At 50.3% G+C, this 14,138-nt stretch overlaps 3 protein-coding genes and 1 pseudogene across 3 annotated transcripts in view; 3 read left to right on the forward strand and 1 right to left on the reverse strand.

Annotated features, from left to right (window-relative positions):
* LOC130086998 (SLAM family member 5-like) overlaps positions 1 to 14,138 on the forward strand; it is a 290,538-nt gene that overhangs the window by 59,088 nt on the left and 217,312 nt on the right. The window lies entirely within an intron of this gene.
* The window catches only part of LOC130086935 (SLAM family member 9-like), a 171,386-nt gene that overhangs the window by 58,573 nt on the left and 98,675 nt on the right, over positions 1 to 14,138 (forward strand). The gene's annotated exons all lie outside the window — the stretch shown is intronic.
* Positions 1 to 14,138, reverse strand: part of LOC130086985 (uncharacterized) — a 79,484-nt gene that overhangs the window by 37,906 nt on the left and 27,440 nt on the right. The window lies entirely within an intron of this gene.
* Positions 1 to 14,138, forward strand: part of LOC130086986 (SLAM family member 5-like) — a 37,205-nt pseudogene that overhangs the window by 6,066 nt on the left and 17,001 nt on the right.

The raw sequence follows: 14,138 nt of genomic DNA on the forward strand, positions 1-14,138 counted from the left end.
CGCCACGGCGCGATAGTTCCGCTCAAAAGGTTTCAGAAAACGCTGGGGCTGATGGCCTCAGCAGCCTCTGTACTCCAGTTGGGCTTGCTCCGCATGCGCCCACTGCAGATGTGGCTGAAAGCACGGGTTCCACCCAGGGCATGGACAGCGGGTCTGTTTCGCCTCCGGGTCGACCTTCAGTGTGTTTCAGCTCTGGAACCTTGGAAAATAACCGACTGGTATCAGTCAGGTGTGAGTCTGGGGACCGCTTCGAGTGTGAAGGTGGTGTCTACGGACGCCTCCACCTCGGGGTGGGGAGCGCTGCTCGAGGGCAGACCGCTAGCTGGCCTGTGGTCAGAACGGGAAAAGCTCCTTCACATAAACTGCTTGGAGATGATAGCAGTCGACAAAGCGCTACGGCGTTTTTGTCCCCAGGTAACAGGCCACCACGTCTTGGTCCGGTCGGACAACATGTCAGTGGTGCATTACATAAATCGCCAGGGCGGCGTCAGGTCACGAAACCTTCACAGGCTGACGGAACGCCTTCTGGTCTGGGCTCAGCACAACCTGCTCTCACTGAGAGCGGCGCACGTGCCTGGTCGCCTGAATGTGGGACCAGACAGACTGTCCAGAAACAATGTTCCAGCAGGGGAATGGTCGCTGCACCCGCAGACGGTCCAGCTGCTGTGGAAAACGTTCGGCAGAGCACAGGTGGACCTATTCGCGTCCCACGAAAACGCTCATTACCCGGAGTTTTTCTCGAAAAGCAAGGACGCGCTGGCTCATGTTTGGCCCCGCTGCCCCCTATATGCTTTTCCTCCTGTCTCGCTCCTGCCTCAGGTGTTGGAACGAATCAGGGAGAACGGATGCCCAGTGCTGCTCGTAGCTCCGCTCTGGACAAACCAGACGTGGTTCCCTGCCCTGATGCAGCTGACCAGCACTGCCCCATGGCCTGTACCATTGAGGAGAGATCTCCTCTCTCAGGCGGAGGGCTCGATTTGGCATCCTCGCCCGGAGTTGTGGTCCCTGCACGCATGGGCCATCAACGGGTACCCGCTAGCCTCCCAGAAGGAGTGTTAAACACGATCGCGCAGGCTAGAGCTCCGTCTACCAGGCGGCTCTACTCCTCGAAATGGTCTGTTTTCTCTGCATGGTGTCAAGCCCAGAGCTTTTCACCTGTGGAATGCGGGGTTCAGGAAGTGCTTTCCTTCCTTCAAGAGCTACTGGATAAGGGCAGGACCCCATCCACGCTCAAAGTATATGTGGCGGCCATAGTTTGCAAAACCGGTGTCTGGCCAGTCGCTGGGGAAAAACGACTTAGTCGTGCGTTTCCTTAGGGGAGCTCGGAGGCTGAACCCTCCCAGGCCCCCTTCAGTCCCGACGTGGGACCTTTCTGCGGTCCTGGAGGCCATGAAAGGCGCCCCGTTCGAGCCAATCCAGCTGGTGGACATGAAACACCTGTCGCTCAAAACAGTGTTTCTCATGGCTCTCGCTTCAGTGAAGCGTATAGGGGACTTACAGGCGCTTTCAGTAAGCGCGTCGTGTATGGAGTTTGGGCCTAATGACTCGAAGGTCATTCTCAAACCAAAGCACGGGTATGTCCCGAAATCCCTCAATACACCGTTCAGGGCCCAGGTAATTTCCCTGTCCGCCCTTCCGGTTCTCAGTGAGGAGGAGGATGCGAGTCTCCTTTGCCCCGTCAGGGCATTGAGAGCTTATGTGTCACGCTCGTCTGTTTACAGACAGACGGAGCAGCTTTTTGTTTTGTTTGGCGGGCGTTCCAAGGGACTCGCCGCCTCAAAACAGAGCCTATCCAGATGGATAGTGGATGCCATTGCGCTCGCTTACTCTGCGAAGGGCCTACAGTGCCCCTTGGGTGTCAGGGCGCACTCCACGAGAGGCGTAGCCTCTTCGTGGGCATGGTCGAGCGGGGTTTCCCTGCAAGATATCTGTACGGCCGCGGGCTGGGCCTCGCCGTCTACATTTATAAAATACTATAACCTGGAGGTTCCCGCCTTACAAGCTAAGCTTTTGGCGGTCTAAAATTCAGTACTATCTGCCCCGCTGTGCGGCCCAGATGCTGAGTTTACTGCAGCCCGATGAGTGTTGACACACGTATGGCCACCCAGATCAGGCTGAAAACTTTCACCCTGGCTGCGCGTTTATTGTCATATAATAGCCCCGCTGGGTGCTTTTTTATAAGGAATGACGCTTCCAGCCTCTCTTCCTCCACTCTATGTGAGTTTATGGTGATTATGCATTACATGAGCCCTGGGCTTCGGCCCCGGGACTTTGGTGTTGGATCCCTGTACGCACGGCGTGTTGCATTGTGTTCCCCTAGCGTAAGCTATTACGCAGTACGAGAGATACTCTCGTAAGAGAACGTACTCGGTTACTAACGTAACCTCGGTTCTCTCTAGAGAGGGAACGAGTACTGCGTATCTTGCCGTGCTTGGAATACGCTCTAGTTCGCTTCAGTGATAAAAACCAGCTTGTATCAGCCTAACGAGCATATTTATAGGGCGAGACCACGCCCCTTCTGGCGGGACGTGACGATATGGGCGCGAATTGCCCCCATTGGTCATTACGTCACGCAGAGTCTCTCTCGATAGGCTGCTGCATTTGCTGCAGAGCAACCAATAGGCGCGCGAGCTGTTTCGCCTATGTTTGCTTGCTGCTGCAAAGCGTTTTACATTAATAAAAAATTAAGGATAATTTTTGGCTTAAAATATCTCGCGGAAAAGAGTTTTTCCCCTAGCGTAAGCTATTACGCAGTACTCGTTCCCTCTCTAGAGAGAACCGAGGTTACGTTAGTAACCGAGTACGTTTTAAACAAACTCCATCTAAATATGGATTTTGAAGGTTTTATTTGATGATGGTGATACAGTCCTACCTCAAATGTGAAACTAAGTCCATGTCACCAGGTGTATCAAATATATACAGTACTTGATTGAAACTAGTAGCATAGAAAACATGCACATTGTGGCATGGTTTCCTTTGCTGCTCTAAACCTATGAATACTAAGGAGACCATGGTTTCTGTGTGAACTGATTATTTTGTAGACATCTTTTGAAAATGAAACAATTGCGTGAGTTTGAGGAAGATAAAATTAATTAACTTTTTTAATAATTTTTTTATTTAAAAAAAAGTCACAAAAAAAAAAAGTATGAGAAGTGCCCTTTTTTTCATTTGAGCGCCTGCCCCTCAAAATGTTTGTGCACGTCCCTGCCTGTCTGGGCTCAACAGAAGCATCAATATCTTCATTTATACCCGCTGGCACTGACATTTTATGTTCCCCTGCATCCTCTGTTCCTTGTGAAAGGATATATCAAGGCTGGTGAGGTTTTGTCCAAGAAGAGGAATTGTCTAAACCCCAACACACTTCAAAAAATTCATTTTCTCAATAAAAATCTATTGCAATCCTTCCTTCATCCACCCCAAACTGTGCTGTTTACTGCAGTTTACTTTATTACACTTCCTCGAGTCCCTCCACCATAAGCACTGCAATCAACACAGTCACTTTTGTTGTTCATACTGTCCCTAACCAATATTTTTTGGAATAATGAATTAACTGTGTGTGTGACAGTTCTCTGTACAAGTAAATGCAGACAGAGAAATATACACGTTATTTCATACCCAGGCAATGGACAAATATCTGCACAGATCTCTTTATTATTTCAAATGAAAGGTTACAGAGACATTAACTCATAGTTAGAAGAAGATAAATAAATAAAACATTGCGGGAGGGGGGCGGGTCATTGGTTCAGAATGAATTAATTTGCCTGCAATTTCTTTGCACAATAGCTAGGTGTCACTAGTGAGCAATGCTGAATGAAGCTTCGAGTAATTAACCTTTGGTTGAAGCAATGGGCTGCGAGGTCTCAGTGGTTCAGGAAGCCTCATCTTGCCATCACTAACGACAAAGAGGATTAAACACCACCCCCAGAAGAAGATCAACGCCTACTTCAACACGGACGGTTTAGCCCCGCTCACCGATTCGCGCATTACACGCATAGACAGATCACACGCATAGCTAAATAACATAGGCCTACCTCGTGATGACAAACCGGATCGAGCTATCCACTCACAGCAGTGGGCGTTTACTTCCAAGTCTTCAATGCGAGACGCCCATAAAAACCGAGCGTTTTTGAGCTAGGCTCAAAACTAGGGTAGAAAATAGCCTATTACTTATTCATTTTGATGTTTTTGAATGTAAAAACCAAGCTAACGTCATAAGTTGACCTCAGACAACAATATAAAAAAAAATTAAAAAGCCAGTTCATGACCCCTTTAAGTTTATGGATGTTTCTTTTAAACATTAAACACAAAACAATTCAATGTATACTTTAAAATACAGGTAAGACCTTTGAAATATCTATACAGAAAAGTCCTTAACATTATATTGTGCCCTATTTTTACAGACTTTTCTTAGCGTGCTAATGTGTTTGACATCAATGTTTGATGTCCTTTTGATGTTAAATTGACATCAAATGCCCACTGGGTAATAGAGAAAAAACATATTTCCGTTTGCTCCACAACTCCATATGCTGAAGATTGTTCCCTTTCGTTGTCACTCTGAGTTCCGTCGGATGACGACGAATGGGGGTTTCGCTTAGAAAGCCTATCGACTTCGAGTATACAAAACGAGCCAATGGCAAGCAAATGCCATGGGTCTGCGGAATTTGTATGGCGCAACTCCGCCCCACCTCGTGGGAATAAAAGGAGAAAGCCGGCAATATGCAGATATGTTTTTGCTTCGGAGCCAAGATGTTCTCTTCACTCCTGCAGTCTATTCTCTGACTATCTTCGAGAATCTTCAAGACGAGCAGGTTCCAGTCGGTGTTGGTGTGATGGCGTGTTCCAGCGAGTTTCACATTCCTGCCTGCTGATCTGATCAGCGTGTGTGCTTCTCCCTGGGCGCTTCAGCACTGCTGCAAGCTTTTCTCACACAAAAAGAGCGTGCACGTGGCGCGTCTTTCTAAAGACGATCTGCCCGTGCATTTCTGAGTGCGGTAGTCTGATAGATTCAGCTGATGGGCACGAGCGCTGTTTTGGCGTGTTTGGGCTTCGATCACGTTCGAACAGCGTTCGCGGATGCGTCACGTTCTCGAAGGGGAACATTACCATCGCAATGTAACGGTCAAGACTCAATGAGCTCAACCGAGTGAGAGTCCCCTCATCCACACCCCGATCTATTTTCTCCACGCGAGAGAAGGCTGGTGGCCAGGGTGACCTGAGATGGCTGTTGTGGAACTAAACCGCCGATTAATATCCGTGGTCCACACCCCTCTCTTTAACATTGCAACCCGCGCGGTTCTGAATGAGTTAGCTGGTCAGAGCCGCGCCCAGAGGATGCAACATAGCGAGTCTGATCCAGAATTGACAGCTATGCTTCCCGGGCCGCCGCGAGTATCGGGCATGTGTGGATTACTCTGCCATGTCTCGAGCACTCAAGGCTGATGATTGGTTTTGGGGAGGCGAACCCAAATCCTTTCTACCCGGATGTGCATGAAGAGGTCATGAGATCGTGAGAGTCTCCTTTGACTTTCGCGACTGCTCAGCAGCCTCTTCCACCTTCTCTGCCCTCGAGAGGCCGCGGCCATGGGTACACTGGGGTTCCCCCCGTGGAGTGTTCTGTGGCAGCACATCTGTGCCCCCACAGCGCCTCCACCTGGCGTGGCGACCCTAAGCACCTCTCTAATGCCTGTAGGTTTTTTGTCTACTCCGGTGGCAAAGACCTATAGAGCAGCGGACAGGCTGCCGTCTCACTGCATGTTATTGCCATCCTTCGGGGTGCTCAATGACATGCACGAGGGTAGGGCTGATTCAGGGCTCATCTAAGAGACTGCCTGCCGCCACCGACCTCGCTCTACGAGTGACGAAGGTGACCGCACGCTCCCTGGGTCAGGTGATGTCCACTTGTGTGGTCAGACATTTCTGGGTTAACCTGGTTGATATGCGCGAGGCTGAGCGAACCCGCTTCCTCAACTCCCCCATATCCCAGGCTGGCCTTTTCGGCGGCGCGGTCGAGGACTCTGCCCAACAGTTCTCGGCCGCCCAGAAGCAGACTCAGTCAGCTTGCTGCCGAACGCGCCCTCCTGCGACTTTCGCCCCCTCCCGCCCGGCCCCAGCAGCTCCGGGCCGCGCCGTGGAGGTGGTCGCAGGAAAACGCCCCAGCCCGTACCAGCCCCGCAGCCTGCCAAATGCCAGGCAAAGCGGCGCTCCCGTTACGGGCAGCTCAGAGATGGGTTGCAGTTCTCCAGGAGGTGGTTGCAGGGCCACTCCTTTCCCCGGTGGAGGGCCGGGGGAGAATCTCTTTTTCCAGAGAGCTGACTTCCCATCTCTAAGCACACAGAGTTCTCGGACGACACGGTGCGCCGCCCCCGGGCCGTGCACCCCTCGTTCTCCTCTGTCCCAGAGCCGGATGACAGTGTGCGCCGTCCCCGGACCGTGCCGCTCTCACCCTCCTCTGTCGCCAGACCCCTGGCAGAGCAGACCCCCGTGGAACGTTCGTCCTTCCCTGGTCTCCTCTGTCAGGACGCGGTCTATGACTGTACCCCCACACCGGGCCGCTATGCCGTCCACGTCTGGGTCAGCCATACCGCCTCGCTGCTCCACCGACGGGAAGTCTGTGGTTCGCGCGACCCCGCTGGTACAGTCCTTGGGAGCCTGGCTAGAGCTTCCCAACCTGTCCCGCGCGAACGATCAGGCTCGGCTACGTGATTCAGTTCGCGCGGTCTCCTCCCCGCTTCAGGGGAGTCCGCTCCACTTTGGTCGGTGGCAATGCCCCTATCATGAGAGCGGAGGTTGCCACCCTGCTGGCGAAGGGTGCGATCAAGACTGTCCCTCCAGCCGAAATGAGGACCGGCTTCTACAGCCCGTACTTCATTGTCCCGAAGAAAACCGGTGGGTTACGGCCAATCCTGGACCTGCGCGTTCTGAACCGCTCCCTTCACAGGCTGCCGTTCAAGATGCTCACCGCCAAACGCGTTTTCAAATGTGTGCGTCACCAGGATTAGTTTGCAGCGATCGACCTGAAGGATGCCTACTTTCATGTCTCCATTCTCCCTCGACACAGACCGTTCCTGCGGTTTGCTTTCGAGGGGCAGGCATATCAGTAGGCAGTTCTCCCATTCGGGCTAGCCCTGTCTCCTCGCATCTTCACGAAGGTCGTCGAGGCAGCCCTTGTTCCCATCCGGGAACACGGGGTTCGCATTCTGAATTACCTCGACGACTGGCTAATTCTAGCTCACTCTCGAGATCAGCTTTGCGAACACAGGGACTTGGTGCTCCGCCACGTAGCCCGTCTGGGCCTTCGGGTCAACTGGGAGAAGAGCAAACTTTGCCCCGTGCAGAGGATCTCTTTTCTCGGTATGGAGATCGACTCGGTCGCCATGTCCGCGCAGCTTACGAGTGAGCGCGCGCAGTCACTGCTGACTTGCCTGAGACAGTTCGAGGGCAAGAGTGTGGTTCCACTGAAACTTTTTCAGGTGCTCCTGGGGCATATGGCATCCGCAGCTGTGGCAACACCGCTCGGATTACTTCATATGAGACCGCTTCAGCTTTGGCTTCGCGACCGAGTCCCGAGGTGGGCATGGCAACACGGCACTCTCCGAGTACCAGTTACTCCGACCTGCCGTCAGACCTTCACCCCGTGGTCGAACCTCAGTTTCCTATGGGCCGGAGTGCCCCTGGAACGAGCTTCCCGGCATATTGTCGTAACGACAGATGCCTCTACCACGGGCTGGGGTGCCATGTGCAATGGATGTGCTGCCGCGGGCTCCTGGACAGGACCCCACCGCCTATGGCACGTCAATTGCCTCGAGTTGCTGGCTGTACAGCTCCCCCTGCGCCGCTTCCGAGCCGTGCTCAGGGGCCAGCATGTACTAGTCCGTTCAGACAATACCGCGACCGTAGCGTACATCAACCGTCAAGGTGGTCTGCGCTCCCGCCGTATGTCGCAACTCGCCCGCCACCTCCTCTTATGGAGTCAGAAGCATCTGAGGTCGCTTCGTGCCATTTATATCCCCGGAGCCCTGAACTGTGCAGCCGACGAGCTCTCACGGCTTCAGCCCCTCCCGGGAGATTGGCGACCCCAGTCGGTTCAGCTGATTTGGGACCAGTTCGGGGACGCACAGATAGATCTGTTTGCCTCTCACGACTCGACCCATTGCGCCCTGTATTATTCCCTGACCGAGGGCACGCTCGGCACGGATGCACTGGCGCACAGCTGGCCGCGGGGCCGCAAATATGCGTTTCCCCCAGTGAGCCTTCTTGCGCAATTCCTGCGCAAGGTCAGGGAGGACGAGGAGCAGGTCACTCTGGTCGCGCCGTACTGGCCCAACCGGACCTGGTTCTCCGAACTCATACTCCTCGCGACAGCACCTCCTTGGCAGATTCCCCTGAGGAAGGACCTCCTTTCTCAGGGACGGGGCACCCTATGGCACCCTCGTCCCGATCTTTGGAACCTCCACGTGTGGCTCCTGGACGGGACGAGGCAGGTTTGAGTACCCTACCACCAGCGGTGGTGGCTACCATCACTTCCGCTAGAGCGTCGTCCACGAGACACGTCTATGCGTTGAAGTGGAACCTCTTCGTCAACTGGTGCTCTTCTCACCGAGAAGACCCCCGGAGATGTTCGATCAGTGTCGTGCTTTCCTTTCTTCGAGAAGGGTTGGAGCGAAGGCTGTCTCCCTCCACCCTCAAGGTCTATGTCGCCGCCATTGCCGCACATCATGACCCAATAGAAGGTAAGTCTGTGGGGAAGCATGACCTGATCGTCAGGTTCCTGAGGGGAGCGAGGAGACTGAATCCTCCTCGCCCTCCTCTCGTACCCTCTTGGGACCTCGCAGTGGTCTTAACTGCCCTGCGCAGCGCTCCCTTTGAGCCTTTGCAGTCGGTCGAGCTTAACTTCCTGTCAATGAAGACAGCGCTTCTGACTGCATTGGCCTCCATCAAGAGGGTAGGGGACCTGCACGCATTCTCCATTGACGAAGCGTGCTTGGAATTCGGGCCGGCTTACTCTCACGTGATCCTGAGACCCCGGCCTGGATATGTGCCCAAAGTTCCTACCACTCCCTTCCGGGACCAGGTGGTGAACCTGCAAGCGCTGCCCCCGGAGGAGGCAGACCCAGCCTTGGCACTGCTCTGTCCAGTACGTGCTCTCCGCATCTATGTAGACAGAACGCAGTGTTTCAGGACCTCAGACCAGCTCTTTGTCTGTCATGGTGGGAAGCTGAAGGGAAAGGCTCTCTCCAAGCAAAGGTTGTCTCACTGGATAGTGGACGCCATTGCTGTGGCATACCAGCAGCAAGGTCGACCGTGCCCCCTTGGTGTGACCGCCCACTCCACCTGGAGTGTGGCGTCCTCTTGGGCTTTAGCGCATGGCGCCTCGCTAACAGACATCTGCAGAGCTGCAGGCTGGGCAACACCTAACACATTCGCCAGATTCTACAATCGCCGAGTGGAGCCAGTCTCCTCCCGTGTACTGACTTTTTCAAGCTAACATGGGTCCGTTAGGTGTCTTCGCTTGCTCGCCATTCCACTCCACGGACTGGATACGTGCGATATTCTCCTCAGGTGAGCTTTCCCGAAAGCCCTGAGTTCCTCCAGCACTCCTGATGTCGGTTGCCTGCGCGTCGGCTGGGTGCCTCCCGTGTGCATGGTCCCTCCCCTGAGTGACCCCCACATGTGTATTTCCACTGTAAGCCTCTCTGAGCATGTGTCTTTCCCTTGGCAAGCCACCTTGCCACCCCTGGGGTTGAAATATTCCACCTGCGGCTGGACACCCCAGTGATTCCCCATATGCATCCCTCGGGTCTTATGTGTATTCTTAAGTCCCCCCCCCCCCCTCTGGGTTGGCAGTAATTGCATATTCCCCCAAAATCTGGGATATGCTCCCCAGTGTACCTTGGTATTCCTGTGCTAAATAGGAGTCCTTCGTCCGTGCTAGTCTCACGACAGGGATCTCAGATTACGCAGGGCACTGGAAGACAGCTGAGAAGGTGGCGTGATTAGACTGGTATCCCCATTCGTCGTCATCCGACGGAACTCGGAGTGACAACGAAAGGGAACGTCTCGGTTACGGATGTAACCCTCATTCCCTGAGTAGGGAACGGAGACGTTCCGTCTGCCTGCCACTTCCGCTGTACCGCTGGAACAGCCGAGTTCAGTCTTGGCTCCTCAGCGAAGAAACATATCTGCATATTGCCGGCTTTCTCCTTTTATTCCCACGAGGTGGGGCGGAGTTGCGCCATGCAAATTCCGCAGACCCATGGCATTTGCTTGCCATTGGCTCGTTTTGTATACTCAAAGTCGATAGGCTTTCTAAGCGAAACCCCCATTCGTCGTCATCCGACGGAACGTCTCCGTTCCCTACTCAGGGAACGAGGGTTACATCCGTAACCGAGACGTTTTCCACCTATAAGAACAGTATGAATATATTTCAAATATTGTGTAATTTGATCACAGCTTTAGTGTGCTTGTGACTGTGTTTGGGGGAGGATTTGAGTATTCACACAGACACACACACACACACACACACACACACACACACTAGATTAATATCTCACTTCTGCTGTGTCGAGGCAGTCTGTTTTCAGACACTTCCAGCGTTCACATCTTATAGTGCTCAAAGACAATGTTTCATGTTGTCTTTTTGTTCTGCAAGTGGCTGGTAAGTAATAAATGTGTTTTTTTTATATTTGTATATACTGATTTAGTTCATGCTTTAGTTTTTATACAGAGTAATAACATGGGCATGCATGCTATTATTTTCAGATATTATGAAATTGAAATTGAACTGAATTATTACATATAAATTCTGGTTTGGATTTAGGACTATAATCAGAATAAATTACGGGGACAGATTCAGATTCCCTCAACTTTTCTAATTTTTTGCTTTATTTATTTGTTCCTTAATTTAGCTTATTTTCTGTCTGTACTGCTGTCTTGTGTCTTCGTAATTTTTACATAGTACTGATCCGAAGTACAGTAAACCAACATAAAGTTATTTGGGACCCTTAATCTGTGATAATCTCTGTGGAGTGTTTGCTGGTACAGATGCAGAGAAGTCTGTGTCAGTGAAGGAGGGAGATTCAGTCTCTCTAAACTCTGATCTTACTGAAATGATGGATGAAGATCTGATTCTGTGGAGGTTTGGAGATTAAAACACTGTAATAGCTGAAATAGATGTGCTGGAGGACAGCATCACTGTATATGATGATGTTCCTGATGGGAGATTCAGAGACAGACTGAAGCTGGATCATCAAACTGGATCTCTGACCATCACACACACCACAACTGAACATACTGGAGATTATAAACTAGTGATCAAAGATCGTGTGAGCAAGAGTTTCAGTCTCACTGTCTATGGTGAGCTAAATCATTTTTTACTTTCCTTTTCAGCCTATTGAATACTTTCGTTTTGAGCAGTCTATTGTTTGTGAATGACATCACAAACTCTCTCTCAACACATTAAAAAAAAGATGTCCTTTTATTTACTGATATGATTTATTCTGAACTTTTTTAATCTTTTCTCAGCTCGTCTGCCTGTTCCACATGTCATCAGCAGAGACGGTTCATCATCATTGTCATCATGTTCACTGGTGTGTTCATCAGTGTTGAACGTGAGTGATGCGACTCTCTCCTGGTACGCAGGAATGAGTGTATTGTCCAGCATCAGTGTGTGTGATCTCAGCATCAGTCTCTCTCTACCTCTGGAGGTGGAATATCAGGATAAAAACACCTACAGCTGTGTGCTGAACAATCCCATCAGCAACCAGACCACACATCTGGACATCAACACACTCTGTCACACATGTGCAGGTACAGCAGCACTGATGATATGTGTGTGTGTATTTAATGACCTGATCTCGGTCTTCTGTTGTAGATCAGACTGATGCGTTCACTTCTTTCTGTATCATTACAGTGGACACACACTCTTCTTCACTCTCTCCAGTGTCTCTGATAGTGTAGATCTCTGCTGGATCTCTGATGATTATTGTTATAGTCGTGATCTTCTGCATCTACAGGAAATGTAGAAAAACAGATCAAGAAGGCAAGTGTTTGGCATTTATCTATAAAAGGACACTGGGCAGCCCTCTTTACTCGTCTCACTCAGAAAAACACTCTGCATTTCTCAAACTGCATCAAAACACAGTGGAATTACAAAGACAAGAATTTCACTTACCATGGCACATGTTAGTGGTGTGACAATAAAAGTGTTTTGAAGACAGAAATGCAAATCTGCGTTAATGTAATAATACAATAACACAATTGTCACCGGGTGAACAAACCAGGAGCCAAAAATCATTGACTCGTTTCCAGGGGGAAGAAATCCCGGTGTAACACCGGGCCGGTGCTGGGTATACACATCATGGTCGTCAACCATAATGAGCGCCAGCTGAAGCCCATGAGAAATGCTTCATTGAACCACCTGCCCGGGAAAAAGGAGGAGAAGAGAAAAAGCTGGTTGAAGGGTGTTCAAAGCTGGTTGTCTCACGGAGAAGTGGTTGTCCCAGAGTTCGAGTGGTTGTTCCAGCGCAGTGAAGAGTGGTTTCGGGTACCAGCTTGTTCAGGAAAGTTGTCGGGGTGCGGCCGCCGCCCATTGAAGTCTGTTGGATCAGAGTGATCGTCTGTGGGAAATCTGCTGGACCGAGTTATCGATTGGACCTGCACGGCGAAGAGAGAGAGAGAGAGAGAGATAAGTGCATTGATTTCATCTTACGAACATTCAAACAGTCTGAAGAGGATGCAGTGAGTGTGTGACTATTAGAGAAGTGTGTGTTGCAGAGTGTGTCGAGGAGGAACTGAAGGTTGAATCTCCCCCCACGTGAGTGTAACAAACGGATCGTAGGCCTCCGATCGTAGCCCTATCGTGTGAGTGAATTGCAGTGCTTTTGCCTTATTGATACACATTGATTCTAGAGTTGTGACGTTCGCGAACGAACCGATTCTTTTGAACGGCTCATAAACATGAACGATGGGAGCCGAGTCGCGGCTGGAGGGGAGCCGTTCTTTCTGTCGTTCTTTTTTCATGCGTGTTTCACACAGATGCACACAGATTAGCTCCTCAGTTATAGGGGAAGGGGCACACCCAGCGCAGGGGTGCTACTGCCTAACAGCATGATGATAGTTGTGCACGCGCGCGCATCCTTTACGTGAGTACTCCAGTGGGAAAAAACCCTACGTGCTGTCATTGGGTAGGAGCAGAGCCAATGACTTATGCCGTCACATGGTTACTCCAGTTAAAAAAAAAAAAAAAAAAAAACCCACTAAAGTAACACTAAGTTCCTTTGTAAATAAATACAAAGGAACTGCTTTGTATTTATTTACATTGCATTTTGTGTTCATGTTATTGTATCTACAGTATATATTTACAACTTTAAATAGTTTTTGTTTTTTATCAAAATGTTCTTGTGGTATTGTATGAATAACATAAGTCAACATAGCTTTACACATACACATACTTTGTACTAAAGGTAAATCCAAAATAGTGATATCACTTTCTAAGCAGAGGGATGTTGTGCAACCCTATGGAATATAGTCCACACATGACAAATGAGGTAATAATCAATATTTCAGAATAATTCAAACTCAGATATTGGTGTGTGATATCTGAGTTTTAATTAATTGACTACAAATCTCACCTCATCATTCCTCCCAGTGATTATTTCCAGGATAAACTGAGATGCCCCCAAGCTGGCTTCTTAAAACTGACTAAATATTTAAAAAGAGCCAAAAGAGCCGTTCTTTTGAACGGCTCTTTGAAAGGAACGGATCGCAAAGATCCGGATCTCCTCAAAGAGCCATAAATCCCATCTCTAATTGATTCATGGCTGTGAAATTGAAGTGAACACGAGTGTGGTGTGTTTTTGCTGAGAAGTGGCTCAAATCCATGTTTACACGTTTGTGGAAAGTTGTTATCTACTCTCCCTCATAAGCCAGAGTGATACAGTTGAGCTGGAAAGTATTCCGTACTGCGAAGAATCCTTTCCTTTCTACTCACTGTCTGAGTTTGGAAGTATGCAGCATCGCTGATGAAGTAAGCTTTTAAACCACTGTCTCATTACTGTGCACCGACGAAGAGTATTTTGTACTGTGAAGAATCCTTACCTTTCCTACTTACCGTCTGAGTCTGGAAGTATGCAGCAACGCTG

This window comes from Rhinichthys klamathensis, unplaced genomic scaffold, assembly GCF_029890125.1.
Source record: "Rhinichthys klamathensis goyatoka isolate OS25496 unplaced genomic scaffold, OSU_Roscu_1.1 h1tg000103l_1, whole genome shotgun sequence".
NCBI lineage: Eukaryota > Metazoa > Chordata > Actinopteri > Cypriniformes > Leuciscidae > Rhinichthys > Rhinichthys klamathensis.